This window comes from Phoenix dactylifera, chromosome 4 (genome assembly GCF_051530095.1).
Source record: "Phoenix dactylifera cultivar Ajwa chromosome 4, Ajwa_hap1_PhDact_Kaust_v1.1, whole genome shotgun sequence".
NCBI lineage: Eukaryota > Viridiplantae > Streptophyta > Magnoliopsida > Arecales > Arecaceae > Phoenix > Phoenix dactylifera.
Window position 1 is genome coordinate 7,588,531 of NC_143193.1, and position 27,227 is coordinate 7,615,757.

At 43.2% G+C, this 27,227-nt stretch overlaps 1 long non-coding RNA gene across 1 annotated transcript; it reads left to right on the top strand.

Moving 5' to 3' along the window:
• The first annotated feature begins 5,499 nt into the window (after positions 1-5,499).
• LOC148703688 (uncharacterized) lies at positions 5,500-9,578 on the top strand. Its single transcript, XR_015977069.2, has 2 exons — positions 5,500-6,132; positions 7,171-9,578. It is a non-coding gene; the product is annotated as an uncharacterized LOC148703688 (long non-coding RNA).
• Positions 9,579-27,227: the final 17,649 nt, after the last annotated feature.

Here is a 27,227-nt window from a genome sequence, read left to right on the forward strand (position 1 = left end):
AGGCCTAACCCTCGGATGCCTGGCTTAGCGCCGGAAGAAGTTCCTGAGGCCTAACCCTCGGATGCCTAGCCTAGCGCCGGAAGAATTCCCTGAGGCCTAACCCTCGGATGCCTGGCCTAGCGCCGGAAGAATTTCCTGAGGCCTAACCCTCGGATGCCTGGCTTAGCGCCGGAAGAAGTTCCTGAGGCCTAACCCTCGGATGCCTGGCTTAGCGCCAGAAGAATTTTCTGAGGCCTAACCCTCGGATGCCTGGCTTAGCGCCGGAAGAAGTTCCTGAGGCCTAACCCTCGGATGCCTGGCCTAGCGCCGGAAGAATTCCCTGAGGCCTAACCCTCGGATGCCTGGCCTAGCGTCGGAAGAATTTCCTGAGGCCTAACCCTCGGATGCCTGGCCTAGCGCCGGAAGAATTTCCTGAGGCCTAACCCTCGGATGCCTGGCTTAGCGCCGGAAGAATTTCCTGAGGCCTAACCCTCGGATGCCTGGCTTAGCGCCGGAAGAAGTTCCTGAGGCCTAACCCTCGGATGCCTGGCTTAGCGCCGGAAGAATTCCCTGAGGCCTAACCCTCAGATACCTGGCCTAGCGCCAGAAGAATTTCAAGAGTCGGGAGTCAGCGAGACGCTACCAAGAGTTAAAAAGAAGAAGGACGAAAGTGAAATGAAGAAACTCTATTTGCATTAACTTTCATTGTTTCAGGGCCGAGATCCATACAACTTGGCAAAACGCCAACACACAAAGAAAAGAACAAAAATACAGAAGGTCAGCTTGGAGGAACCCCCGGGTCGGGAACGCCGGGCACGTCCGCAGGGGGTAGGGAGGCGGTTGGAGAATCAGCAGGCAATGGCGCCGGAGAGGAGTCTAGAAGAGAGATCCCACTCAGGTCAATTTCGGGGTACTTAGCCGACACCCTTGTCAGGCCTTCCTCGAAGCCTAAGATAAAGGAGTCGGACCCCGCGTCCGACATGTCACGGACGAACTCGTCAGACTGACGATAGGCCTGTACCGCCTCCGACATATCACGGGTGAACTCGGCGGACTGACGATAGGCCTGTACCGCCAGACGCCCGATTTCCGCGCTCTTCTCGGCCAGCGCCGCCTCTGCTCGCTCCGTAATCTGAGCTTTTGCCTCCATGACCTTCGCCACAATCCGGTCGTCCGCCTCGGAGGAGACCCTCAGCAGATCAGCCCGAGCCTCCTTGTGCTTCGCCTCGGCAGCAATGCGAGCAGCCTCGGCCTCCTCCAAGCGCGAACGAAGCTCCTGGTCGCTCGCGCGGGACTCCTCCAAGACCGACTCCAATTCGCCCAGCTTGGCTTCAAGAGACCGGGTTCGGTTGCGGGCGTTGTCGGCTGACTGCCGGGCCTTCTCCCACCTCTCCCGGAAGTCGGCAGCCTTCCGGGACTGCTTTTCGGCCCGCTCCTCCGCCTTCTTGATCTCGCCCTCGAGACTCGAGGCAACCTTGAGTTGCTCCTGAGCCTCCAACAGTTGCTTCTCGAGGGTGACGAAGCCGAGTGCCCGCTCTTCGGCCACCTGGAGCCTCATCTCGAGGTCCCTGGTCGTCCTCCCCGCCGCAGCCTGACCTCCCTCCTCTACTGCCTTCAGTTGGCTCTCGGCCCTCGCCAGAAGCCTCGCCTGTTCCTCGTAGCACTCCTCCAGGCGGATCATGTACTGGGCGAGCTAAGAGATAGGAAAAACGAGGGCGTCAGGCGGGGATCAACAGAGCCTATAAATGATGAAAGCGACCAAAAGAACACTCACCGACATAAGACAGACGCAGCTGGCAGCCCCGACGTCAGGGATCCTCATCTGCCGGACCCGCCTGCGGTCCTTCTCCAGCAGCACCGTCTCGATGAGGTTTCGGGCGCCGGCGAAAGTGAAGGCCGACCCCGACTTCTTCCCGGAGTCGGACGGTGGTTCTGCAGCCTTATCCTTACCCATCGCTTGGGGAAGAGTCATGCTGACCATGCTCGGGGCGGGGACCACCCCTGGAATTGACAGGGTCCCGCTCGGCCGGGGCCTCGGCGCGTCCCTCCTCGTATCATCCGAAGCCGACCGAGTCGAAGGCTGGGCTGGTGACCGATCACGTCCGACCCGTCCATCTCGGGCGCGCCCGGGTGATGCCTCCGGAGAAACGGTAGTCTCGGCATCGGAGGGCTGATACAGCGTCAACTGCCGGTCCGCGCCCGCGGCGTCCCCCTGATCGGTGGGTCCGGACCCGTCTGTCGGCGTCGGAGTCACCTGCCGGCGGGACTTCTTCGCCGGTGGGGCCCCGCTCGGAGGAGCTCGTTTCTTCCTCCGGACTGCTTCCAGTAGGGACGTCCTACCAACAGCCATTGCCTTGTCCGACCGCATGACGTCGTCGATCTCTGCAAAAAGGACGAGGTGGTCGGAGGTTGAGAAACTGAAGGAAAGAACGAGACGAAAGAGGAGAAAAGAGCTAAAAAAGAAATGGTGGCGGGCTCACGGTCAGCGGGGACCGAGCTCAGACCGACGTTCACCAAGGTATCCTCGGAAATAAGGCGAGCCACCGGGGGGAGCCGGCCCTCGGCAACCAACCCCTTCAAGACGGCGACGCCATCGGATTCCTCCCTCGACATCCTCGATAGGCCAATCGGGGACTTCATCGGCGTCTCCCAGGTTGCCCTGATTCCCCAAGAGGGATCTGCGTCAACGAAAAAGAAGCGCCCCTTCCAGCCGTGAATGGAGGTAGGAGCCTCCTTGACGAGGCCGCACCCTCGCCGCGCCGCAAAGCACCACCACCCTTTGTCCTGGGGGTGGCCGCTCAGGCCGTAGCATTCCCAAAAGACATTCAGGGTGGCGGGAACCTCGTGCATGCTGCAGAGAACCTGAAAGGCCGTCAGGCCGCGCCATGAGTTCGGCACCAGTTGCGTCGGTGTAAACCCCGAAGCACCTGAACGACTAAGTCCGAGGGGGGAAAGCGGAACCCGGCATGAAGAATGCCCTCATTGATGGCAACCTTCCCTGGAGGAGGATGGGACATCCTCTCCTCAGGCCCCGGGAGCGTAACATTGCAGGCCTCGGGAAGGTGGTATCGAGCCACGAACCTATCTAGGTCTTCGGCGACCAGCTCCGACTTAATGCGGTCTGCTCTCACTTCGCCCATCCCTAATGGCCAGTGAATCTATGGTCAGGACGAGGTCAAGAAGGGGGAAAGAACCGGAACGACTGGAGTACACTAATACAAAAGGAGAAAGTATGGAGAGCCTTAAATTGAAGAATGGGGCAACTCACCGGAAGAGAAGGAAGAACGGCTCCGAGAGCGTCAAAGGAGGAGCAAGCGAACAGTCCGACGGCAATGACGGCAGCGCAAAGGAGAAACTCGAAGATGTCTGTAAAGAGAAAGGCGGACGGAGGAGGGCCCCTGATTAAATAGGCGGAAAGGTGGGTGACGCCTCGGTGACGCCAGAGGACGCCTGGCTGCCGAAGGGTCGCTCGCGCCCCAAAGGCGAATCGACGCCATTAAGGAAGGATGTCCGCCGAAATCCTCAGACTGCCAGGTCAGCAACAACCGCCATACGCCATAAAGAAGGCGGGGAGCTCGAAGCGCGCGCGCCTCTCCGAGGGATGGCGGCAATCTCGAAGCATCACTCCCTTCACCCGTTTCCCTTCTGGTTCCGGGCTCGGAAGTGGGGGGCTACTGTTACGGGGGAACTTAGCCACCATGCCCCACGTGACCGGCACGCGCGCCCAGAAAGACTACGGCAGCCCCTTGATCCAGCAATCCGACCCCGAGTCGGACATCTTCGGCTCCGCAGCCCGACCCCGAGTCGGCATCCCCTTGATCCAGCAATCCGACCCCGAGTCGGACATCTTCGGCTCCGCAGCCCGACCCCGAGTCGGCTGCCCCTTGATCTAGCAATCCGACCCCGAGTCGGACATCTTCGTCTCCGCAGCCCGACCCCGAGTCGGACATCTCTCGATAACGACAGGCTATTCCCCAGAGGCACGCCGCAGCCTCCTGCTCCACTACTCCCTGCAACGGTTGTATCTGGCGCTGCTCCACGATCCCCTGTAACAGCCGTACAAGGCGGAGCTCCACTACGCCCTGTCATGGCCGTACCCAGCGCTGCCCCACGACGCCCTGTAACGGCCGTGTCAGTGGCAGCTCCATCGTGCCCCACGATGACGAACCCCCCTGAAAGACCCCCCAGCCTGGTATATATGCGGCTGGGGGGAGGAGGGGGGGTAAGCGAGAACTACCAGAGCATTCTCTTACTTGCTACTATTATCTCTCCTTCTCCTCCAATCTCCTCTGACTTGATCGTCGGAGGGCCCCCACTACCCCAGTGGTGGTGCGAGGCTTGCTTGCAGGTTTCCCGGTGGAAGGTGGAGCGCAATCAACACCAACCAAGGCAACTCAAACGGAACCCCGTTCACACCGCTGTGCCAATCGTTCTCGGTTTGGACCACCAGCAACACATGCTACCACCACCATCCCAACGGGATCAATTTGTCTGCACCTTCCTACACATAAAATCAGGTCATCATTTCTGGCAACACCATCTCCTTCCTAATGGGATTGAGTCATCCAAGCCTTCATCTCCAAGTGATCTAACCATCATACCATTGCCCCACAAAACCCTTCCAACAATATATGTACTAGTCATCTTTTTTTATTTTTTTGCTACAACGGATGACTCATACACATCTGGTGTGAATATATCCAAAAAAGTCAAAATACAAAAAATCTCAGAGTGCTTGAGGTAACTCTCTCTTCTCAACCCATAGGGCTCCTCTAAAATGGTCGGCCACAAATAAAGCTACCCAATCTGCAGCCTTATTGGCCTCTCTATATACATGCTTAGCCTGGAATGCAACATCTGTACTTAATATGGCCCGAATATCCCAAAGCAAAGGATGGCACCCACCCACGCCACCAGTGCCTCTTGAATCCAGCCGATCACCGTGGCCGAGTGATAAGTGCTGAATATTTTATAATTTAGTTATCTTTCCATAGTACTTATCAATGTCCTTAAACTTATAAATATGTATTTTACCATGAAATTGAATAATCATTAAAATAAATTTAAAATATGGTAAGAGGTAAATAATTCTTTCCTTAAACCAGACTCTGAACTTGTCTCTCTTGGTTGCAATCTTTCATAAAAACTACAGGAAAACATATAAGGATGAGATTGTGTTGATCCGGTTTGGTAACCTAATGGAGTTGTAATCAAGGTAAGGTTATAATTAAATGGGTTTTGGTCCTGATTAGACTGGAAGTTATAATTAATTATTTTTGTATTAATTCCTGTTTAGGAAAAAGGTTTGATTAACCCTTTTGATTAAGTCACGGTCTTGTTTTGTTTTGTTTATAGTCTTGTTTATTTTATCCGGTCGAGTTCGGTCTGAAGCAGTTTAGCAAAAATCAAATTTAAATTCTATGACATTGGGCTCGAGAACAAATTCAAGCAAATCAACGATCATGATCCATCTCAAATCCAATACTTCACCCAACTAGTCAGCAAGCAATTTTTTGCACCCAGTGAGTCAGGATTGGCAGCCACCCAAGCCCACGTAATACCCGATTTTTTTAGCATCCCGATTAAAACTCCAACGCTGTGGTTGCCTATTTTCCCATCAAAATAGAGCCCTTCCCAAATCGGCTGATCTTCCCTTTCATCCCAGGGGAGATCTCTTCCCAAATCGGAGATCATCCAACCGAATCTTCATCTCCTTCCCCAAACGTCTAAAACAGGGGAGATCTCTTCCCAGATCAGCAGCCATCCAACCTGATTTTTCTTTCCATTCCCGCGTCCGAAATTGGGGAGATCTCTTCCCAAATCGGCAAATCGTCCAACCCAATGCAGTTTTCCATCTTCGACTTCTTCCCAGCTGCGATCCGAAGCAAGGGAAATATCCCATCTCACCAAGCAGCAATCCATTCTTTCTTCTCCAGCACTCGACGACGGAAATCCCTTCAAATAGCGGGAAGAATCGGGGAGTCTTTCTTCATCAACGAATCAGCAAATCGCCAGCAAAACAGGGGAAGATCCGCTTTATTCCAAAGCCAGCCGGGAGCTCTCCTTTCCTTCAAAGCTGTCTTTCCCATCTCCATCGAACCGATTGGGATTTCTTTCCATGACACATGGGAGAATTTGACCAGACACGATTCGGTAAGATCTCCTTCCTTGCTGAACCAAGGGTCCTAGCATGTTATAAAGGGGGGGGAGCGGAAGGTATTTTGGGAGGCAATCCTGGGGGCGCGGAGATCAATCATCCTGGCGTGGAGCATCTCAGCAAACTGATCAAAGTTGCCGAGCATCATGAGTGGCTAAACCTTGGTTTAGGAGTTTGATGGAGCCTTGGATGAGTATTTATATTGCATTTTTTGATTGTTAGCATTGTAAAACAGTTGCATATTTAATGAAATTATGATCTTGAAATGTCTTGGTTAATTTGTGTAAGATATTTATCTTGTAGAACGCCTCTGCATGAATTAATCTAGTTTATCGAAATCAAATCCAATACCTATGGTTTGGAGGAGATTGTTATGCAACTACCAGATTTATTTTTGAGAAATTAATCATTAGATGAATCATGCTAAATAGGACAGACCATGCCTATCCTTAGAGAAGATAGTTTGTACCAGGCTTAGATGACTCATATTGTGGGTTAGATTTCAACTCTTTGTACGATTGCCCTAACTTGTAGTTAAGAGCAATCAGATCATACACGCATCTAAGTCATTGAAAGCATCACACTTACGAATCCATCGGTGGATTCAAACCCTAAACATCTCTTCCCATAAAATATTCTTACTGTTGCATTCATCTTACTTTTTAGTTCTCATTAATCGATAACTTAAAATTCTTTTTACTCCAGCTTATGCCCTTTGAATTAATTATTTAATTAAGAAAAATAACTTATCTCCAATCCCTGTGGACCGAAACCCGTAATCACTATCCTACAGGATACATGCTATTGCGTGGTTTACTTTTGAAATTGAAAGAACCGATCAATTTTTGGCGCCGTTGCCGGGGATTGCTAGCATAAGTTGTTTATCTTTCCATAAATAAAACTTTCAAGAAAAATAAAAATATGTATATATACATTTAAAATAAAATAAAAATATTTTCTATTTTTGTTACTTTTCTTATGTCCTTTTTCTTTCTTACTAATTTTTGATTTTTCTTTTGGTATTATTTGATCAGGAATCGAAGAGAAAATCTGGGACAATCAAAAAGGAAACTGCTGGAAAAGGAATGCTGAAGAGGTTTGCCCAAAAAAAATAATAGTTGCCGAGTCATAGTTTAGCATGACTGCATTGGCTCGCAGGACAAGTCGAGCTCGACATAAACCAACCCAAGCCATCGTCGGCTCCGCCCCCAAAACAAAAATGTTGAAGTTCTATCACCCACCAGCAACAACTACCCTAGAGTCCGGGCCTCTGATGACAAACTTTGCGCCAACCCTCCTGCCACTGTTAAGCACACATCCATTAAAGTTGACCTTAAGGAAGCTTGAGGGTAGGGGCTCCTAGGTGAAAAATACCATCTATGATGCTATAAGAGCAGAAGTAGAACCTCAGATGCCCCGAGCTATCAAAGGTATATCCGATGGACCTGCATGGATAATCTCTGCCATCTACTTTCGAGCTCGCTCCACTACGAACCTAGGTGTAGGGCTGCTCTTTCCAAATATCTAGGCATTTTTTGCTAGCCAGATATGGTATGCGGTATAAGTTGCCACGATGGCTACCTGCCACGTCTTAGAGGCGGCCGTCCCAACGCCTGCACGAAGGAGCCCAAATGGTGCCGAGCCTCTAGCGAGATATCAATGAGCCTCCAAACCCTCCTAGCTTGCTCGCACTGAAACAGAACATGATCCACGGTCTCGTCCTACAGACACCTAGGGCACTGAGGTGGGATGCCTAGTCCCTAACCACACAGCAAAGATCTTGTCGACAACCAGTCATAAACTACCTTCTATGGGAACAGGGTTGCCCTCAGGCAAAAAATCGAGCCTCCAGATCCAGACACAGTCCTGCCTCGAGTGCTGGTTACTCTGAAAGAGGTGGTAGATGTCACCTATTCTGACTTTGAGGCTACAAGACGTACTCCAAACCTTCACATCCGAACTAGTACTTTTCGAAACTGGCAGCGACCAGACTAGTCACCTTCAAAAGGAGATCCACTATTAGAATATATCAGCAATGAGCAAAAGCTTCCAAAAGGTCAACACCAAGTCTAACTTTGAGATGGAGATAACTTCGATGATGGTGAACTAAGCCATCATCTGAAGCCAACTGATGGTAGTCGGCAACTATTTGAAGACCTAGGGCTTTGACACGGAATGTGAGACGAAGGAAACTGATGGTAGACTTATTTAACATAAGTTCCCTATGGTGACATAACTAATGTCAGAAGCCAACTATGGGTAGATAGGTCATCATCTGTACAACTTTTTCTTGGTGGTTTATTTTTGAGATAAAGTCTAACTGGGTATCTTAAGAGCTATTTTTCTATTTCTTTTCGAACTCGGGGGATATTTAGATGTCCCTAGCCTTTTAAGGGTTACCGAAGCTTATAAATATCCTCTTTCTATTCAAATATTGAAAAAAGCTTCTCCTTTGTTGGGTACATTATTATCTTTCTCTCTTGCATGGTGGATTCTAGACAACTTTGGTGTCTTCTAAGGATTTTTCAAGCAGATAGTTGGTGGAGTCCTTAATTGTAGAGCATCTTGAAGACGTCAGTTAGTGGAGTTTATGGCAATGATGAGGCTTTTTTGATTACGATGCAAGAAACTACCAATTATCCCTTTTCCTTAGCTTTAATTTTGCATTTAGATCCTTTGAATATTAGTTTTAAATTAATGGTTATTTTAAAAATTCAGGATTAAGTTTAATTTAATTGCATATGCTTGCTAAAACTTTTGTCGGGTAACTTTGAAGCTGGTGCTATGCCCCCATCCTACATCACCTGCCTCTACGCTTGCAATGCCTAACCTGCCCTCATACACATTCTGATCTAGCCACCACTATTTCGTTTCTCATGAGATCCGACCACTTCCATCTTCAACGCATCTGGCTGCCCTTCTATTTCTATGATATCCAGCTATATCGTCTATTCTAAATCTCTTGAGATGGGGAAGAAAGAAAAAAAAAATTCCATATTTGTTAACAAGAAGTCGATCCTAGTTCGATTGAGTGGTTCAAACAATTGAACTATCTAGATCGATGAGTCAAGCAAGCTTTGTAAATTTTCAGGTAGAATTGACTTGATCCACAAAGCCTAATATATGATAAGTCCAGTAGGTCATCCCGAGTGGGTCAACCATATTTCTAACACTAGCTTTCACTATATAACTCACCTGTAAGAGTGGTCGGAATCATTTCTACCCTATCATCATTGCCCACCCTTATTCTAAGGCTTTCATGACCTTAGCATTAGAGGTGTCAAATGCCACCCTAACACTTGGCAAAAATAAAAGACATTTTGCTTAGGGCTACAAATGGGTTGGTTTGGGGCCAGGGCAAGTTTGACCCCTACTCAGACTTAGTTGCTTTTTGGTTCATAATCTTAGACTCCAACCTAGCTTGTAGGGTAATTGAATCAAGTTGGGTCATCTCCACGGAAAGATTTTTAGACCTCACAAATCATTCATGTTAGATTGATGTCAAGCAATAACCTTGACCCAACCTAAGATGTTTGTCTAAGTGGGTATATGGTTATATCAAGGCTAGATTTTGGGTTAGGACGTAATAATCTTCTTATATCCAAAAATATATAATTGATAATTAGTATAAATTTGCTAAAAGTTTTCAAATATAAATAAAGCAATGCCAACTTAACTATCGCTAATATATTAAGATAAAATTTCTTTAATGTGAACCAAGAAAATGAACATTCTTAAAATATTATTTACAACCATAATTTCAAAAATAAATAATTTTTAAATGTAGGGATAGTTTGGTAATCTGCAACTTTTCTAGAATAAATAACAAATAAATATAAAGTATGATTCTAACAAACATGCTTTATGAAGCGTAAAAACAGAAGTTGTCTTTTATAAAACTCATTTTCCAAGTTTTTTAACTTTCTGGTTTTAGCAAAACAAATTGTATGGAAAACAGCCAAGTGACTACTTTATGTGAAATATATGCATGTTCTAATTAAATTCATGTTTTAATTATTTTTTGTAAACTTATCTCAGTAGAACTTGCCAGTCAAATAGCTGCTTCAAAAATACTATATATAAGTATCTATTGAAATAAAATAATGAATGTTTAAACACAAGTGAGTAAAAGAAATAAGAGGGAGAGAGTAGTTTTACATGACTTGGAGTTTTTGGGGGAGGTCCTAGCGTCAAAGCTTGACTTGGACTAGATTAGGATATTTTACTGGCTGGATCATGTTGGAAATTAACTAAACTTGACCCTTATATTGAAAACAAGTCGGGTTGGATCTAACGAGATTGGGACTGAATGGGGTCACATGTCGACCCATTTGCAGCTTGCTTATTGGAAGAAGACAAAAGAAGAATCAAGATGCATCCCATTCTTTTAGGGATGCGAAAACGAGAGCAGAACAAAAGCTATTCCATTGGATTTACTCGAAATCTACTGTGCACCCAGTTCTTTTATTTTTTAATATGGCGGAGATGTGGATCTGATGTTGAAGACATACCTTTGATTTCTCTGTTTATGATTCCCCATAATTAATGGGTATTCATTAGTGGATCAAGCTATTTCATTTTGCCATTCCAACTACATACTAGATGCTCTCTTTCTTGCTGAGTTTATGATACTTTCTCAAGACTAGTATTCTCACCCAAGATTCGAAAATTTGAGGATCAACCCTGTATCAACTAAGGGTGGGTAAGGTACATGCCAAAAAAAGAATTGAATCGATGAGTGGAATCATGAGCATGGACAGATATGCCCAAAAATCCTTGATAAAACCAGTTTTGTTCTCTAAATTCTGGTTTTGAGTTTCTTACAATGTTTTTCTGCCTAAGTACTATGCTTTTGTAAGAAAGGAAGTGGACTAGTTAACTGTCTGTGTTATGATTTCATGTGCAGGCTTATATAAATAATATATCATACAATATTGAAAATTACAAATATACGATTTGGAAATTCATATTAACATTAGAAAGGCAATTTATCATATGATCCTATATTTTATTAAAGGCTACACTATATTCTAATTAATAGTTTTATTTCTTATATTTTGCAAGTGGTGCATAGCAGAGTGAAATGATGGAATATGATGTAGAATATCATTTTTCCTCCTTTCTCTTCGAGACATTATAACCAGATTTTTTTTATTTTCTGATTACATTAATGAAAATGGAAACTTGATTGTGAAGAAGAGGACTTTTGTTTGTTTTTTAAGCATGATCTAGGGTTTGCACCTGCTTGCAAATGAGAAATAAACTAGAGAATAAGTAAGTGTTCAAAGAACTTCCACCATAAAAACTGTTGAAAAAATTGGGGAAGAAGAAGAAAATAAGAGAATTGTATTTCTGTCTGTTTGTTACAATGTATAGGAGCAGCCTTTATATAGACTAGGAGGCTGACGAAATTTGGTAAGGCCGACTAAGTTTGGCATAACTAAGTTTGGCATAATCAATTAATCAATAGATTCTAACATCCTCCGTCAAATTCAAGGTGGTAAAGTGGACACCAATTTGAGTTTAGAAACAAGAGATCGAAAGATGCCAGGAGGATGAGCTTTGTGAAAACATATGCAAGCTGATCAGCCGTGGAAACTGAATCACGAATGTACCGAAAAACTGACATACTAGATGAAGAGTAGGAGTAGGAGCTGCTGGAGTTTGAAGCGAGACCGCACCTGCCAGGTTTATCTTCACCAAGCTTTTGACAATACGGTTTTGATGCGCTACTGATGGGGTTTGGAGCGAAACTGCGCCTGCTAAGTTTACCCGCCAAGCTTCTAATGGTACAGTTTGACGTGCTGCTGTTAGGGTTTGGAGCAAGACTATGCTTGTCAAGTTTATCCGCCAAGTTTCCGACGGTATGATTTGACACGCTGATGCTGGGGTTTGGAGCGAGACTGCGTCTGCCAAGTTTATCCGCCAAGTTTCTGGCGGTATAATTTGATGCGTTGCTACTGAAATTTGGAGCAAGACTGCGCCTGCCAAGTTTACCCGCCAAGCTTCTGACGGTACGGTTTGACGCGCTGCTGTTGGAGTTTTGAGCGAGTCTGTTCCTGCTAAGTTTATCTTTGCCAAGCTTCTAATGGTATGGTTTGACATGCTACTGCTGAGGTTTGAAGTGAGACCGTGTCTGCCAAGTTTACCCGCCAAGCTTTTAACAGTACGGTTTGACGCGCTGCTGCTAGAGTTTGGATACTGTAAAGGAGGAGGTCACCGATATGAAGGAATAGGAGCATCGGAAGCGGGTGCTCAGAAAACTTAACTCCCTCATCTCCGTGAAATTAAGGTTCCATTGGATGACGTGCTACATGGAAAAAGTCATGGGCCCGCAGCTCGGGAGGTCGTGATTTGAAGGTGCCTAGACAAATGAACCTCTAAAATTTGACAACTCCTATTTTGTAGAACAGTTGAAGGGGGAAGCAAAGGGACTCCTGAAGCTTCTAACTAACGAGGCTATATTGGAGGGAAAGGGTTTGCCCGCTCCAACACTTTTGAGGCTATGGGCCTAGAGAAAGAGAGCAGATGTGTGGGTGGAGTTGGTGGGTTCGCTGGATGCCTTTGCATGGCAAAAGTTGTGGGCCCACTACCCCGAGAGGTCCTCAGTGCGGTACAACACCATGGCGACAGCTGCTTCCCTTTATCTAGTTCCTTCTTCTCAACCCCGCGAGTCCGATGGCTTCGACGCTGACAAATAAGAAGCCGACTCCTTCCCAGGAGAATAAATCGGAGGAGGAGTGCATGGCCATGGCTATAACCAAGGAGGAAGAGAAGCAGAGGAAGAAAAAGCTCGACAACGAGATCAACGAGATCTTCCGAGGAAAGAAGGCCCAGAAGCCAAAAGAATCTGCAGGTAGGAGATAGGCGGCAGTGGAAGAACAAACCCCTGCGGGTAGGAGATCTTCCGAGGCGTCGATAGTGGTGCGCGACAGAGATCCTTCTCCCCCTTGCCTTGGGAGCTGCCAGATATTAGAGAACACCGAGAAGAACAAAGGAACCCATAGGAAGAAGAGGGTTTCTCTTTTTCTTTCTTCTAGCTTGGAAAGAAAACTGCCTGAGAACCCCCACGTGATGGAGCGCCCACAGGGAAAAGAATTCTCATTTGGCTTTGGGGAGAAGAACAGCACCCAAAAAACCCATTGAGCCCCCCACGTGAAATAACACTCATGTGGGAGAAATGCTATAGTCACCCTACTAAATTTGGCATAATCAATCAATCAATGGATTCTAACAAAAACATTCTTCCAAATTAAATATGCATAATAAGAATGATAGCTATGTTCAAGCACTAGCCAGATTTTGAAATAATTATAGAATTTTTGTGAGATTATGAGACGTACCTTCCTATTTCCTATCTACAATATTGAATAAAATACCAACTTCCAAGGAAAAATAGTCTTCCATGATAAGTTTTTCCGATGGCATTGCATAGGCTGTCACCAGAATGTATCTTACAAAAGGACTTCTCAAATATGTCAACGCTATAACTTAAAATATAAATTAGTAACGACATACAAAAAGCATCGACAAAAGTAGTTTTGGATGATAACAATGTCTTAATGGCATGCAAAAATTCATTTTTTTTTAAAAAATGTCATAATTTTAATAATAACTTATAGAAAGATATTAGCAAAAATAAGTTTCTAGATGAAATCAATAAAAATATATTCTAACATAGACTCAAATTCTCGTGCCATCTTCGCCACTGTCGTAGGATGACAGGAGCTAACAATGGGCGATGATGCCGTTCTCGTCATCGATCTCCTCCCTCTCCAAAAACCATCATCCCCTTCCCACTGCCCCCATCGCCCGTCACCAGCCCTTCTCCACTCTCACCTTCATCTCTCTCCCTCTCTATGCTTATCTGCTCGTTAGAACCATAGGATTAGGAGAAAAAGGTAGCAGTATAAAGTTCTTAAAAAGTTCCTATATGTCACGACATGGAACCACCGACAATGGTTCAAGTGGTTTGCCCATGCACTGCCTTGACATGCCTCCAAGTGAACTAATTCTGCCTTAATTCAGTTTGGCATATAGTTTGTGTAGAATCAAGCGGTTTTACAATCCTTAGACATAATAACTCAGATTTGTTTGGGCTCATGGGCTAGCCCGAAGTGGCCAGGCCTAGCCCAACCGTGCCCAACCCTATTTTGTGGGCTCGTGGGCCGGCCCGAAGCGGCCAGGCCCAACCCAATACATGACTAGCCCAGCTCGTGGGCTTGTGGGCCGGCCCGAAGAAATCGGGCCCAGGCTGACCCGTGTGCGACATGGAAGGAAAATCAGGGAGGAAAACTTGGGGTGGGAGTCTTCTTCCTCCTTAATCTCATTCAAGATCCCACCAGAATACAAAGAATTTCAAGACAATCCGAGTTCGACTCGAACTCTAGGATCACACCTATTTCACTCCCCTCCTCTTTTGATTTTCATCACTAGAATTGCCGAGAATTGCTACCAATTCCAAGTTTTCTTCTCCGAGTCTCCTCCTTATTTCCTCGCCGGAATGTTGCTGGATCGTTGTTGGACTGAGGTAGGACCAAGCTGCTCTTCCTCTCTTCTTCTTTCAGTTTCTCTAGTTGTGTTTTCTTTGAATTTTAGCCAGCAAATCACTGGATTTCATCCAAAAATAGGGTGTCCTATTTTGGCTCCTTTCTTCTGAGTTTTGCCGCTGTCGGCCGCCTTGCCGCAAGGTGCTGTCGCACAGCACTGTCAGAAACCCCACCGCCTGGGCTTCCCTCTCCCTCTTTCCATCTCCTCCTTGTGGACCCACACTCGAGCCGAGTTTCTTTCTTCGGCCATTGTCATGGTGGTCGTTGTCGCCATTAATGACCGCGACTGAAGACCCCCTAGGACACCACCACTAGAGCAGGCCACCTTGCTGTCGCACCACCCCTTTGATCCGAGAAGAAAAGAGGAGAGACGAGCTCTCCCCTGTTTTGAGAAAGAAGAAAAGAGTCTTCTCTCTCTTATTTCTCTCTTTTGATTTTTTTCTCTATTTCTCTCTCTTCGCATGGTCCATAGACCCAACAAGAGGGTCCTATATGTACTTATTGTAGACCGAATTGACCCAGTAGAGAGTTCTTGACTAATGTCGCTGTGACCATCCGTTGCGCTAGCCTTACCTCAACCATCGCCGAGTACTGTTGGATTCTATCATCATAAATTTCTATTGTGTTACCTATACCATGGTCGGATTTTTGTTTCATGAGTTGACTGATTTCATTAGCTAGAGCGGACCGATCCAAATCTACCTAGTCGACCCTATCCATCTTGTATCCGACTGTTATCAGCTACCATTAACCCGTAATTAATAATCCTTGATTTATCATCTTTTTCTTGATTGGATATATGCTTCTTGATCTGATGGATTAAGTTACACTGTGCTGACTGATTCAAACAATTAGACATCGTCATCTAACTAGCCTTGTATATCTTTCTATACGAATTGATTTTCATAGTTAAGCTCTGATTTTGTATGAGGCTACAATTATCTGGACAGAAAGAAATCCAACGAGATCTTATACTCTAGTTTCTAAATCAAGGTAAGACCCTGACCATTTATTTATTTTAATTTTCAATCAAAGAACAATAGAGAATATAGGTAATTCACATATTAGAACTCTAAAATTTGGTAATTACTGAATAATTAATTCATTAATATGACGATTGATTGACAAGGGATAAGTTGGTTTTATATTGATATTAAATTGACCGGACATATTAGGTGTGGATTGGCAGTGCTGTAGCTGTGTTGGATTGTGATAAATGTAAGAATTCTCATATTCAATCACCATATATATATATTTTATTGGTTTGTATCGCTGGATTTGTATCGTGAGATTTATATCGATAAATTTGGTTTGGCATGTGATGAGTGAAAACTGATTAGCACCCACGGGATAGCTTGAATTTAAGAGAAATTAGTTGTATAAGTAGTAATTGATTTGACAAAAATAACATATAAATCAGACGAACAAGATATGATTTGAACTAACTTCGTCGTAGGATAGCACCCATGGGCTGACACATAGGATAGTCTCCACAAGCTTATGCGTGGGATAGCCTCCACGGACTTATACATAGAATTTTTATAGCGATATAGGCTAACATATGAGGATAGCCTCCACGAGTTTATATGTGGAATAGCTTCCACGAGCTTTCGTGTCGATCTTTATAGCACCATGGGCTGACACATAGGGATCAATTCCATGAGCTCATGCACAGGATAGCCTCCACAGGCATCCCGCGTCGTCCACATCTCCAACAGTTTCCCCTGCTTCGGAACAGGGCTCAGATTTCATAGATGGATTCCAGCTTTCCTCCTAATCTCCTCCACGGATCATCACCTTCTTCTGCATCTTCCACGCGTCCGGCTCAGCTCTCTCTTCCATCCTTATCCAAACAAATTTCCCTGCATCTGCCATGGAAGAACAGAATTTCCAACGCTCGTGATCAGCTTCCCTGCTTCCACAAATGTTCAACGTGTTCACAACTTCTTCCGGATCACTTCACGACCACGGATCCAGCAAATTGAGCCTCTCCCCTATCCTCTACGGATCCGACCTACGCTCCCAGCCATCTGCGTTTCCTCCGCACTGAAGAAAAATATCCAAATTTCTCGTGGCCAGCCGGATGAACATCTCGAACAACTGCATCCCAGATTTCCTCTTTCGAATCAACGCATCAGCTCCCAGCTCATCCTCTTCTCAACATCCGAATCAGAGCCAACAATATATTCACCGCGTCCAAGGATCAAGGATCAGAATCATCACCTTATCCCGCTTCCTTTCATCCTTATCCTCCACTCCGAACAAGGGAAGAGGAGAGAGAGATTGCAGCCTATAAAAGGCCCAGGCATGAAACAGGGGAGGTGCTTTGGATCTGACCAAGCTTCTTCTTGTCGCCGAGTTTCCAAAGAAGTCAGAGAGAGGAAAAGAGGGAGAAGACGGAGAAAGGAAGGAGGTAGCCGTGATGGGAGTCCTCTGCATTGCTGCTGCCATCGCCCGTTGCATGGAAGGCTGATCTCTTCACTAGGGCTGGATGAAGCCCTGACAAGCAACAACGGTTCTTGTACTTTTTTTATTTCTGTTCTTGGAATTGCATGAACTTGTTCAATCTTAATGAATATTCTTTTTTATCTCATATTTAAATTCTGTGATTTTAAGTATGACGTTTATACAACTGTTCTTCATGATCACTAAGTAAATATACGATAGCCCATGCTTAAGGAAGATGTGGTGTACTACCACCTTAGATTAGGGTAGACATTTTATGCCAACTAAAGATGAATTATTTTTAAATTACTTTTGTGAATTTCTATTTGAATGCTTATTAGGCTTGTAGCCAATTTGTATGTTAATCCAAGAACGAGGTAAAATATAATTAATCATTGTTGCTATATTAGTGGTGAACTTCTTGCCCTAGGTTCTTCTACTTATATCATTTTTAATTGCATTTCTTATTAAGTTGTGTTGACCCCCTAATGGATTTTGATGAATATAAAATACTAGAGTATAATTCCCTGTGTATTAACAATTTATTTGAGAATTTCAGGTGTTTATCTAAAAATATTGGTAAGAAATGTCTAGGCATGTTCCCATATTTTTTAAGGATTTTTTGAAGAATTTTTAAGATGAAGAAAACAGATCAGAGACAGCCGAGACGTCTCCGGGTTGTCCCAGAGACGTCTCTGGAACGAACAGGAAGAATTGGCACGTCTGGAGACGTCCCCGGCACCTGGCGAGGCGTCTCGCAGGGTCGGAGTCGACTCCTGACTCTGCGGAGTCGACTCTCTCAGAGACGGCAGAAAGGCCGATTTCAAGGGATGCGCGCGAGTCGTCTCCGAAGGACGCGGAGTCGTCCCCACGAGTAAAAAAGCGAACTTCCCGAGTCGTCCCCAGAGAGCGCGGAGTCGACTCTCTTAGGGGATTCTAGAGGACGTGTTTTTCATTGATAAAACGGCGGAGTCGTCCCCGACGTCGCGGAGTCGTCCCCATGCATAAAGCACAAACATCCCGAGACGTCCCCGTAAAAGTGCCGAGCCGACTCTCTCAGAATAACAGAAAAACAAGCATTCAAGCGGTTCTTCTTCAGAGACGTCCCCGTAAAGCGCCGAGTCGACTCCAAACAACGCCAAAAGAAATTTTATACAGCCGAGACGTCTCGCGTTGAAGCGGAGACGTCTCCGGAGCGCCTGGAACACGACTGACACACTTTTGTAGGTAAATTTGAATTTCAAACGGTCATATTTTTGTGTCTAACGGATCTATTGCTTTTTGGGCTATAAAAAGGAGCTTTTAAGTGCCTTCCAACAACTTCTCACCAACCAAACACAAGATCATTCAAGAGAGAAGAAAGAGAAAGAGGTTCAAGGAAGTTAGTGCTTTCAAGAGAAGAAATCAAGTGCTTTCAAGCTTTTCCATCTGATTTCGTGCTCAACTACTCACTCCCACTCGGCATTCAAAGCTCACATTTAAGCCAACGCGATCTACATCGGAAGAGCCACCATTACCCATGCTTCCAACGGCAAAAGGGTTCTTCCGGGTTTTGATATTTCTCATTGTTATATTTGCTTCATTAAGAGCTTTTAAATCTTTGTAAAACATTTCATTATTGTGCTTGTTCCAGTCAAGGAACTTGGAACAAGGGAAAGGCATCCCAAGCATAGGTGAAATTGGGGGATTGTAGGGTTCGTTGTTAGCCCGGTGTAAAACAATGAGTTGGGTAGTGCACTCGCAAAACTACCGGACTGTAATCGCGGATTATAGTGAAATTTCCAAAGGTATTTGGGGAGTGGATGTAGGAGCAGTGGAAGCTCCGAACCACTATAAATCTTCGTGTTTGCGATTGACTGTGCTTATAGCTTTATCTTCACTTTAGCATATACACTTGTGTGTTTTGTGTTTTTTAATTAGACAAAAAGTTTAAAACACCCAATTCACCCCCCTCTTGGGTGACCATCTATGGGCAACAAGTGGTATCAGAGCCGGTGCTCTGTGTATTTCTTGAAGACCTAACCGTCTTAGCCAAAGATCTAGATGGCAACACCCTTCAACAATGTTCCTGCTGAGGGGCAGGCAACCAATAGACCTCTACTCTTCAATGAGACAAATTATTCCTATTGGAAGACTAGAATGAGGATTTTTATTCAAGCACAAGATTATGCCTTGTGGAGGGTTATAATCAAGGGACCACACGAACCATCTCACATGGTTAATGGCATTCAAGTTCCCAAAACTGAGGAGGATTGGGATGAGAATGATAGTAGGATGGTTCAACTCAATGTTAGAGCCATGAACTCATTATTTTGTGCTCTAGATGTGAATGAGTTTAATAGAGTCTCCACATGTAGTTCCGCCAAGAAAATATGGGACAGGCTTGAAGTTACCCATGAGGGTACCAATCAAGTCAAAGAATCTAAAGTGAACATTCTGGTTCACAAGTATGAGTTATTTAAGATGGAACCCAACGAAACCATCTCAGGCATGTTCACACGCTTCACTGATATAATAAATGGTCTAAAGAATTTGGGTAAATCTTACACTAACTCAGAACTTGTGAGTAAAATTCTCAGGTCCTTGCCAAAAGCTTGGGAAGCGAAGGTCACGACGATCGTAGAAGCTAAAGATCTCAACACATTGGGACTTGAACAACTATTGGGCTCATTGATGACACATGAGCTCACAATGAAGCAACATGAAGAAGATGTGCCAAAGAAGAAGACAATCGCACTCAAGGCTACTTCAAGTGTTTGTGAAGAAGAAAGCAGTGAGAGTGAAGAAGAAAGCGAAGATGAGGACTTGGGCTTAATAGTAAGGAAGTTCAAGAAATTCATGAGAAGAAAGAAACCCTTTCCAAGAAAGAAGTTTGGAGGGAGAAATGATTGGGAAAAGGAAAAAGAAAAAGAAAGAGACCCAATCATATGTTATGATTGCAAGAGACCGGGACACATCCGTTCCGAATGCCCTCAACAGAAGAAGCACTATGGAAAGAAGAAGAAGAAGGCGTTGAAAGCAACCTGGGATGATAGCGACACATCCTCCTCCAAGGAAGAGAAGGAAGAGACTGCCAACTTGTGTTTCATGGCATTCGACGACGATGAGGTATGTCAAAGCTCGACTACAAATTTTACTTTAGAAGAACTATATGAAGCTTTTCAAGAGCTCATGAGTGATTGTAGTATGTTAGGAGCAAAGAATAAAGAATCAAAGGCCTCCAATCAAAAACTAAAGGATGACATTAAAAACCTATTGATTGAGAAGGAGAGCTTTGAAAATGTTAATACCATTGACCTAGAAAATAAAAATTCAAAACTTAGCATTGAAAATGAAACGGCAAAAACACTAATTAAGGAATTAAATCTAAAAGTTAAATCCCTACTCAATAGTAATACCTCACTTGCGCAAAATGTTGAATCCCTTAAAAATGATAAGGAAGAATTGGCTAAAGAAAATTTGGTTCTTAAAAATGAGGTACATAAGTACAAACCAATTGTGGAAAAATTTACACATAGCTCTGAAAAATTAAATCTTATTCTATCCAATCAAAGAGCTGTTTTTAATAAAGCCGGATTAGGATATAAAACTAGCAAATAACAAAAATATCTAAAGAATTTTTTTGTGAAAGCAAAAGATATCAAGACTGAAAAATCTACATGCTTTCATTGTGGGAAGAGTGGACATAAAGCCTATTCTTGCATTCAAAGAAAGATTCAAACTAACAAGAATACATTTGTAAAAGGTAAAAATACAACTAAAGTGTGGGTGCCTAAGGGAACCAGCTACACTAACCAAGAAGGACCCAAGAAAACTTGGGTACCTAAGAACTTCACATGATTATTTTGCAGGTATGCCTTGCAGCCGGGAGTAAAAAGAGAATGTGGTATCTTGATAGTGGTTGCTCAAGGCATATGACCGGTGACAAGAGCCTTTTTGTCACCTTGAAGTCAAAAGAAGGAGGAGTAGTCACATTTGGAGACAATGCTAAAGGTCAAATCATTGGTGTTGGTAAAATCTCCATATCACCCTCCTCATTTATTGACAATGTATTGTTAGTTAATGGACTAAAACATAATTTATTAAGTATAAGTCAATTTTGTGACAAGGGCTTTAAAGTGTCGTTTGAATCTTCACTATGCATAATTAGTAGTCCAGTTGACAATGAGATCATACTTACAGGACATAGGCATGGAAATGTTTACATGGTAGATCTTGATGATCTCACCATGAAGGATGGCCAATGTCTTGTAGCCATGGATGCCAAAGTCAATGAGACTAGTTGGTTATGGCATCGTAGGTTAGGGCATGCTACCATGGATTTAATCTCTAAATTGATTACAAAAGATCTAGTCAAAGGACTACCAAAAATAGACTTTGAAAAGAACAAAATTTGTGCTGCATGTCAATTAGGGAAACAAACAAGAAGTTCTTTCAAGTCTAAGAACATAGTCTCAACATCAAAATCCCTAGAACTAATTCACATGGATTTGTTTGGACCCACTAGAACTGCTAGTCTGGGGGGTAAGAAATTTGGTCTTGTAATTGTTGATGATTTTTCACGTTTTACATGGGTTTCATTTCTTGCACATAAAGATGAGTCCTTTCTCGCTTTTATCAAGTTTCATAATAGGATTTCGAATGAACTTAATCTTAAACTAAAAGCAATTAGGAGTGATCATGGTACCGAGTTTGAAAATCAGCATTTTGAAAAATTTTGTGAAGAAAACGGTATCAATGACAATTTCTCGGCCCCTAGGACACCCCAACAAAATAGGGTGGTAGAAAGGAAGAATCGCACACTAGCAGATATGGCTCGTACCATGTTGTGCGAATCGGATCTACCAAAATATTTTTGGGCTGAAGCAATAAATACTGCATGTCATATTTTAAACCGTGCATTAGTCAGATCTATTTTAAAGAAAACTCCTTATGAGTTGCTGAAAAATAAGAAGCCAAATATATGTTATTTTCATGTTTTCGATTGTCGTTGCTTTATTTTAAACAATGAAAAGGACAATCTAAGTAAATTTAGTGCTAAATCAGATGAGGGGATCTTCTTAGGTTATTCCTCATCCAGTAGAGCATACAGGGTCTTCAACAAGAGAACTCTCATTGTTGAAGAATCCATTCATGTTGTTTTTGATGAAGCTAATGGAGATTCTTCTAGAAAAGAAGAAGATAGTGATGCAGGTATACTTGAAGACAGAATGAAGGAGTTCTCCATACAAGACAAACAACTTGAGGATGAAGTCAAGGAAGATACAATTCAGCAAGATGAAGAAGATCAACCCCAAGCAAGAAATCAAGATCTTCCGAGGGAATGGAGGTATGCACATGGTCATCCAAGGGATCTAATCCTTGGTGATCCTTCACAAGGGGTAAGGACAAGATCCTCTCTAAGAAATACTAGTAATTATCTTGCATTCGTTTCACAAATAGAGCCTAAATCACTAGAGGAAGCCGAAAAGGATGAAAATTGGATAAATGCTATGCAAGAGGAATTAAATCAATTTGAAAGAAATCAAGTTTGGACTCTAATGAAAAGACCCCCTAATGTTTCAATTATAGGCACCAAGTGGGTATATAGAAATAAACTAGATAAAGATGAAATAGTAATAAGAAACAAAGCTAGACTAGTTGCCAAAGGCTATAATCAGGAGGAAGGAATAGATTTTGATGAAACTTTTGCTCCTGTTGCTAGGTTAGAGGCTATTAGACTACTTTTGGCATATGCATGCTTCATGGATTTTAAACTCTATCAAATGGATGTAAAAAGTGCCTTTTTAAATGGTTATATAATGGAGGAAGTTTATGTAGGACAACCTCCAGGTTTTGAGAACCACTTTCATCCAGATTATGTTTATAAATTGCATAAAGCATTGTATGGACTTAAGCAAGCCCCTAGGGCATGGTATGAAAGATTAAGTAATTTTCTAATTGAAAATAAGTTTAAGAGAGGAAATGTAGACAAAACCCTCTTCATTAAAAGAAAAGGGAATGACTTATTGCTTGTGCAAATTTATGTGGATGATATAATTTTTGGTGCTACTAATGATAGTCTTTGTCAAGAGTTTGCCAAGCTTATGCAGGGAGAATTTGAAATGAGCATGATGGGTGAGCTCAACTTCTTCCTTGGGCTACAAATAAAACAATCAGAGGAAGGCATCTTCATCAGTCAGTCCAAATACATCAAGAAAATGTTGGAAAAGTTTAAGATGAAGGATGCAAAGGAAATCAGCATACCCATGGGCTCAAGTTGCAAGCTTGACAAAGATGAAAAAGGTAAAAGTATAGACTGCAAATTGTACAGAGGTATGATAGGTTCTTTACTTTACCTTACTGCTAGTAGACCAGACATATTATTCAGTGTTTGCATGTGTGCGAGATACCAAGCATGTCCTAAGGAATCACACTTGCAAGCTGTTAAAAAAATATTCAGATATCTAGTAGGGACATCTAATGTAGGCTTATGGTATTCTAAACAATCTGATATAAATTTAATTGCTTATTCCGATGCTGATTTTGCCGGGTGCAAACTCGACAGAAAAAGCACAAGTGGCACATGTCAATTCTTGGGTGCTAATTTGGTTTCTTGGTTTAGCAAGAAACAAAATTCAGTTGCCTTATCCACAGCTGAGGCTGAGTACATTGCAGCTGGAAGCTGTTATGCCCAAGTTCTTTGGATTAAGAAACAACTTGAAGACTTCGGTATCAAAATGGACAATATACCAATTAGATGTGATAATACAAGTGCAATTAATTTAACAAAAAATCCTGTCCAACACTCTAAATTAAAACACATCGAGATTAGGCATCACTTTATAACGGATCATGTGCTGAAAAATGATGTGATGATTGAGTATGTATGTACTGAAAATCAATTGGCCGATATCTTTACAAAGCCCCTTAGTAAAGATAGGTTCAACTTTTTAAGGAATGCTTTGTGCTTGTATGATCCTAGTAAATAAATTGAACTTGTAATGCAATGCTTTGCTACTCAAACTAATAATCCACTTCAAGGTGACAAATAGCAAACCTAGTATCTAATAAGTGAAAATATGAATCTATCAAAGTTGGATGACGAATTGTTTGACTTTCCGGAGGATGGTTACCCTCCCTTGGACTCTTCATGGAGATATTTTCAGAGCCTATTTCATAGGCATTCGAAATTTGGTCAAACATTCCTCATTTTGAATATTGATAATTCAAAAAAATCATTATCAAACTTTTATAGGATGTATTATTGAAGGGAAGGATCACCAGCAAACTCACTCTATATTCACCAAAAGAAATCACACTGATTATTGTGGCTGAATAAAATAAATTGGGAAAAGATAGAAATCATTCTGAAATTTTTCAGTGCCAGAGACGTCTCTGGCAAATCACAGAGACGTCCCCCCGACGAGTCTCGCATTAGTCGCGGAGACGTCTCGGGGACCGAATGAAAGTCTTTTAAATTAGGTCGAAACAGCTCGAGCCGACCCTAGATATCCTCCTTCGTCCCCAACGAAAACACAAACCCTAGCCTCCATTTTCTCTCCACCACAAACCGAACCAAAATCTCTCCCATTTCCCTAGATTTTCAATCCATGGCACCTAAGAAAGCTAGGCGAACGGGTGGGAGGCGTCCTAGAGTAGCGAACGACGACGAAGAACGGAGGGAAGAGCCCTCCGCGCCGTCTCCTCTGGTTGCTCCGCCATCCGTGACCCTTTTCTGTGCAAATCGCACAGTAACCACGGGTAGGTTCATAGATTTCCAGTTTCTAGCGAGTGAGGGGTTCTCTATTGGAGAGAGACTCCGTGCCCAAGGTTGGGAACATCTTTGTTCCCTAAATATTTCAACCTATCCCGGCCTAGTTAGAGAAATGTTTAGCAATATGGCCTTAGGGGACTCGGGGTACACTGGATATGTCCGAGGGACATTGATAGAAATCAATGAGGATATTCTATCTAGCTTATTACAAATCCCTAAATACGGTGAGGCTCCGACCTCACATCCCCAAAGGGAGATTGCCCTAAACCTACTTTTAGGAAGAGAGGACTGCGGCCCTCTTGACGTAGTTAACTCCCAAGACCTCAATGCCGAGATGAGATTGCTTTTGAGCATAGTTTACCGGGTCTTGTTCCCAAAAACCGGTCGCTTCGACTTCGTTTCGGAGCGAGATTTAGCTATCATGCACCATATCTTGCTAGGGATTCCCCTAAACCTACCTAGGCTCATGTTGAACTACATCTCCATATGTCATAGGTATTCCAGATTTAGCATACCATATGGGATGATTTTTACCCTACTGTTCAAACATTTTAAAGTTCCAATTCCAGAAAATGAGCCGGCAAAACCTTTAAGAAACACTGACTACTACAATGAGAGCACATTACATAGGATGGAGTTTCACAAGAAAAACGGATCTTGGGTTAAGGCCCCTAAAAGAAAATCCCAAACCATAGAGCCTGAGATCCCACATCAGGAGCCTGACCACCTCTCACCTCCACATAGTCCCATGGCTTTTCCTGATGTACCTTCCAGCTCGGCTGGACCATCCACCTCTGTGCCTCCTCCTCCTCCAGTCAGTGGATCCTTCTCCCTATCAGATGGATAGATGCACACTCTAGCATCTGTGATATGCCAGCAGATAAGGGAAGAGATGAGATCGATAGTCTCTGCTGAGTTGGCCCCCATCCGTACCTCACATGAAGCTCTCCTACAAGAATTGAAGGAAACCAAAGCTCAGATAGAAACTACAGCATCAGAATTAGTTCATGTGGGTACCAGCCAAACTTTAAGATCAATTGAGCTACAGGGTGAATTGAAGATCATATCAGATGGTCTTCAAGAGTTGACGAGCCCTGGAGGCAATGTGGGCACCGTGGTTGCCCAACTTAGAGGAAGAATTGAAAGGGCAAGTCTTGAGTTTGAAGCACTAGTGGCAGCCTTCCATCAATCTCAGGGAGATCAGTTTAGAACTCTACTGGATTCAATAAATGGATTTATAGAGGCAGCGGCTAGAGCTATTGAGCAACGTCGCCGGTGAAGGACATTTTGTAAACATCTAGGGTTCATCTTTTTGTAAAACCCTAGGCTTATTTGAAACTTCTTTTGTATTAGGAATCAATACTTGTAATGATTTTCTTTTTAACCTTGTAATGACTTCAAATGATTGCAATGATATATGAATGTCATACAATTCCTTTTGAAACTTTGTGTATGTTTCTAATTCTGTGGAATCAAACTTTGTGTATGTAATTCTGTGATGTGCCATAAAAATCTCATAACATACCTTAAGTGTTCAAATTTGACACAACTTATCAACGCATATGAAACAGGGGGAGCACAACTTGTGATAACTACTTTTAAAAGGTCTGAAATGAATTCCACAACAAAGGGGGAGTGAAATGGATGCTGAATTCATTAATAAAAATAACTTGGACAGAGGGAGCATAACTTGAATATCCTTGAGTGATTCATGGTAATATGCTGAATTCTACTAGAAATTGTGTTTTAGGTACCTAAGGAAAATTTGTTCCCTTCATTGTTGATGACAAAAAGGGGGAGTAGAATCAATATATGGAGTATATGGAGTAGAACCAATATATAGAGTATATGGAGTAGAACCTAGAGCAAATATATGGAATGCAAAATACAAAATTTACACTCATACTTAAAAGTTGAATTAGATGAAATTGAAGAATATTGGCTTTAAGACAATTGCCCTTCTGGAAAAGAAAGGGAGAGTCAAAAAGTATTTAGCTTTCAATTGTCTTTAGCATCAATATTTTAGTAATTTACAATTTAACTTGATTCAAATTCAGTTGATATACCAAAATTGCTCAAGAGCTACTAAGATCAATACTTATGCATAAGGATAGAACTGAAAGTTGACTATATTGAATTATGCACACTGTATCTAGCTCTAACCAAAACATAATACTTGTATATCTGAACAAATACTGTGTATATGTTTAAATTTTAAATTTTGCATATACTCAGTGTTTTGTCATCATCAAAAAGGGGGAGATTGTTGACCCCCTAATGAATTTTGATGAATACAAAACACTAGAGTATAATTCCCTGTGTATTAACAATTTATTTGAGG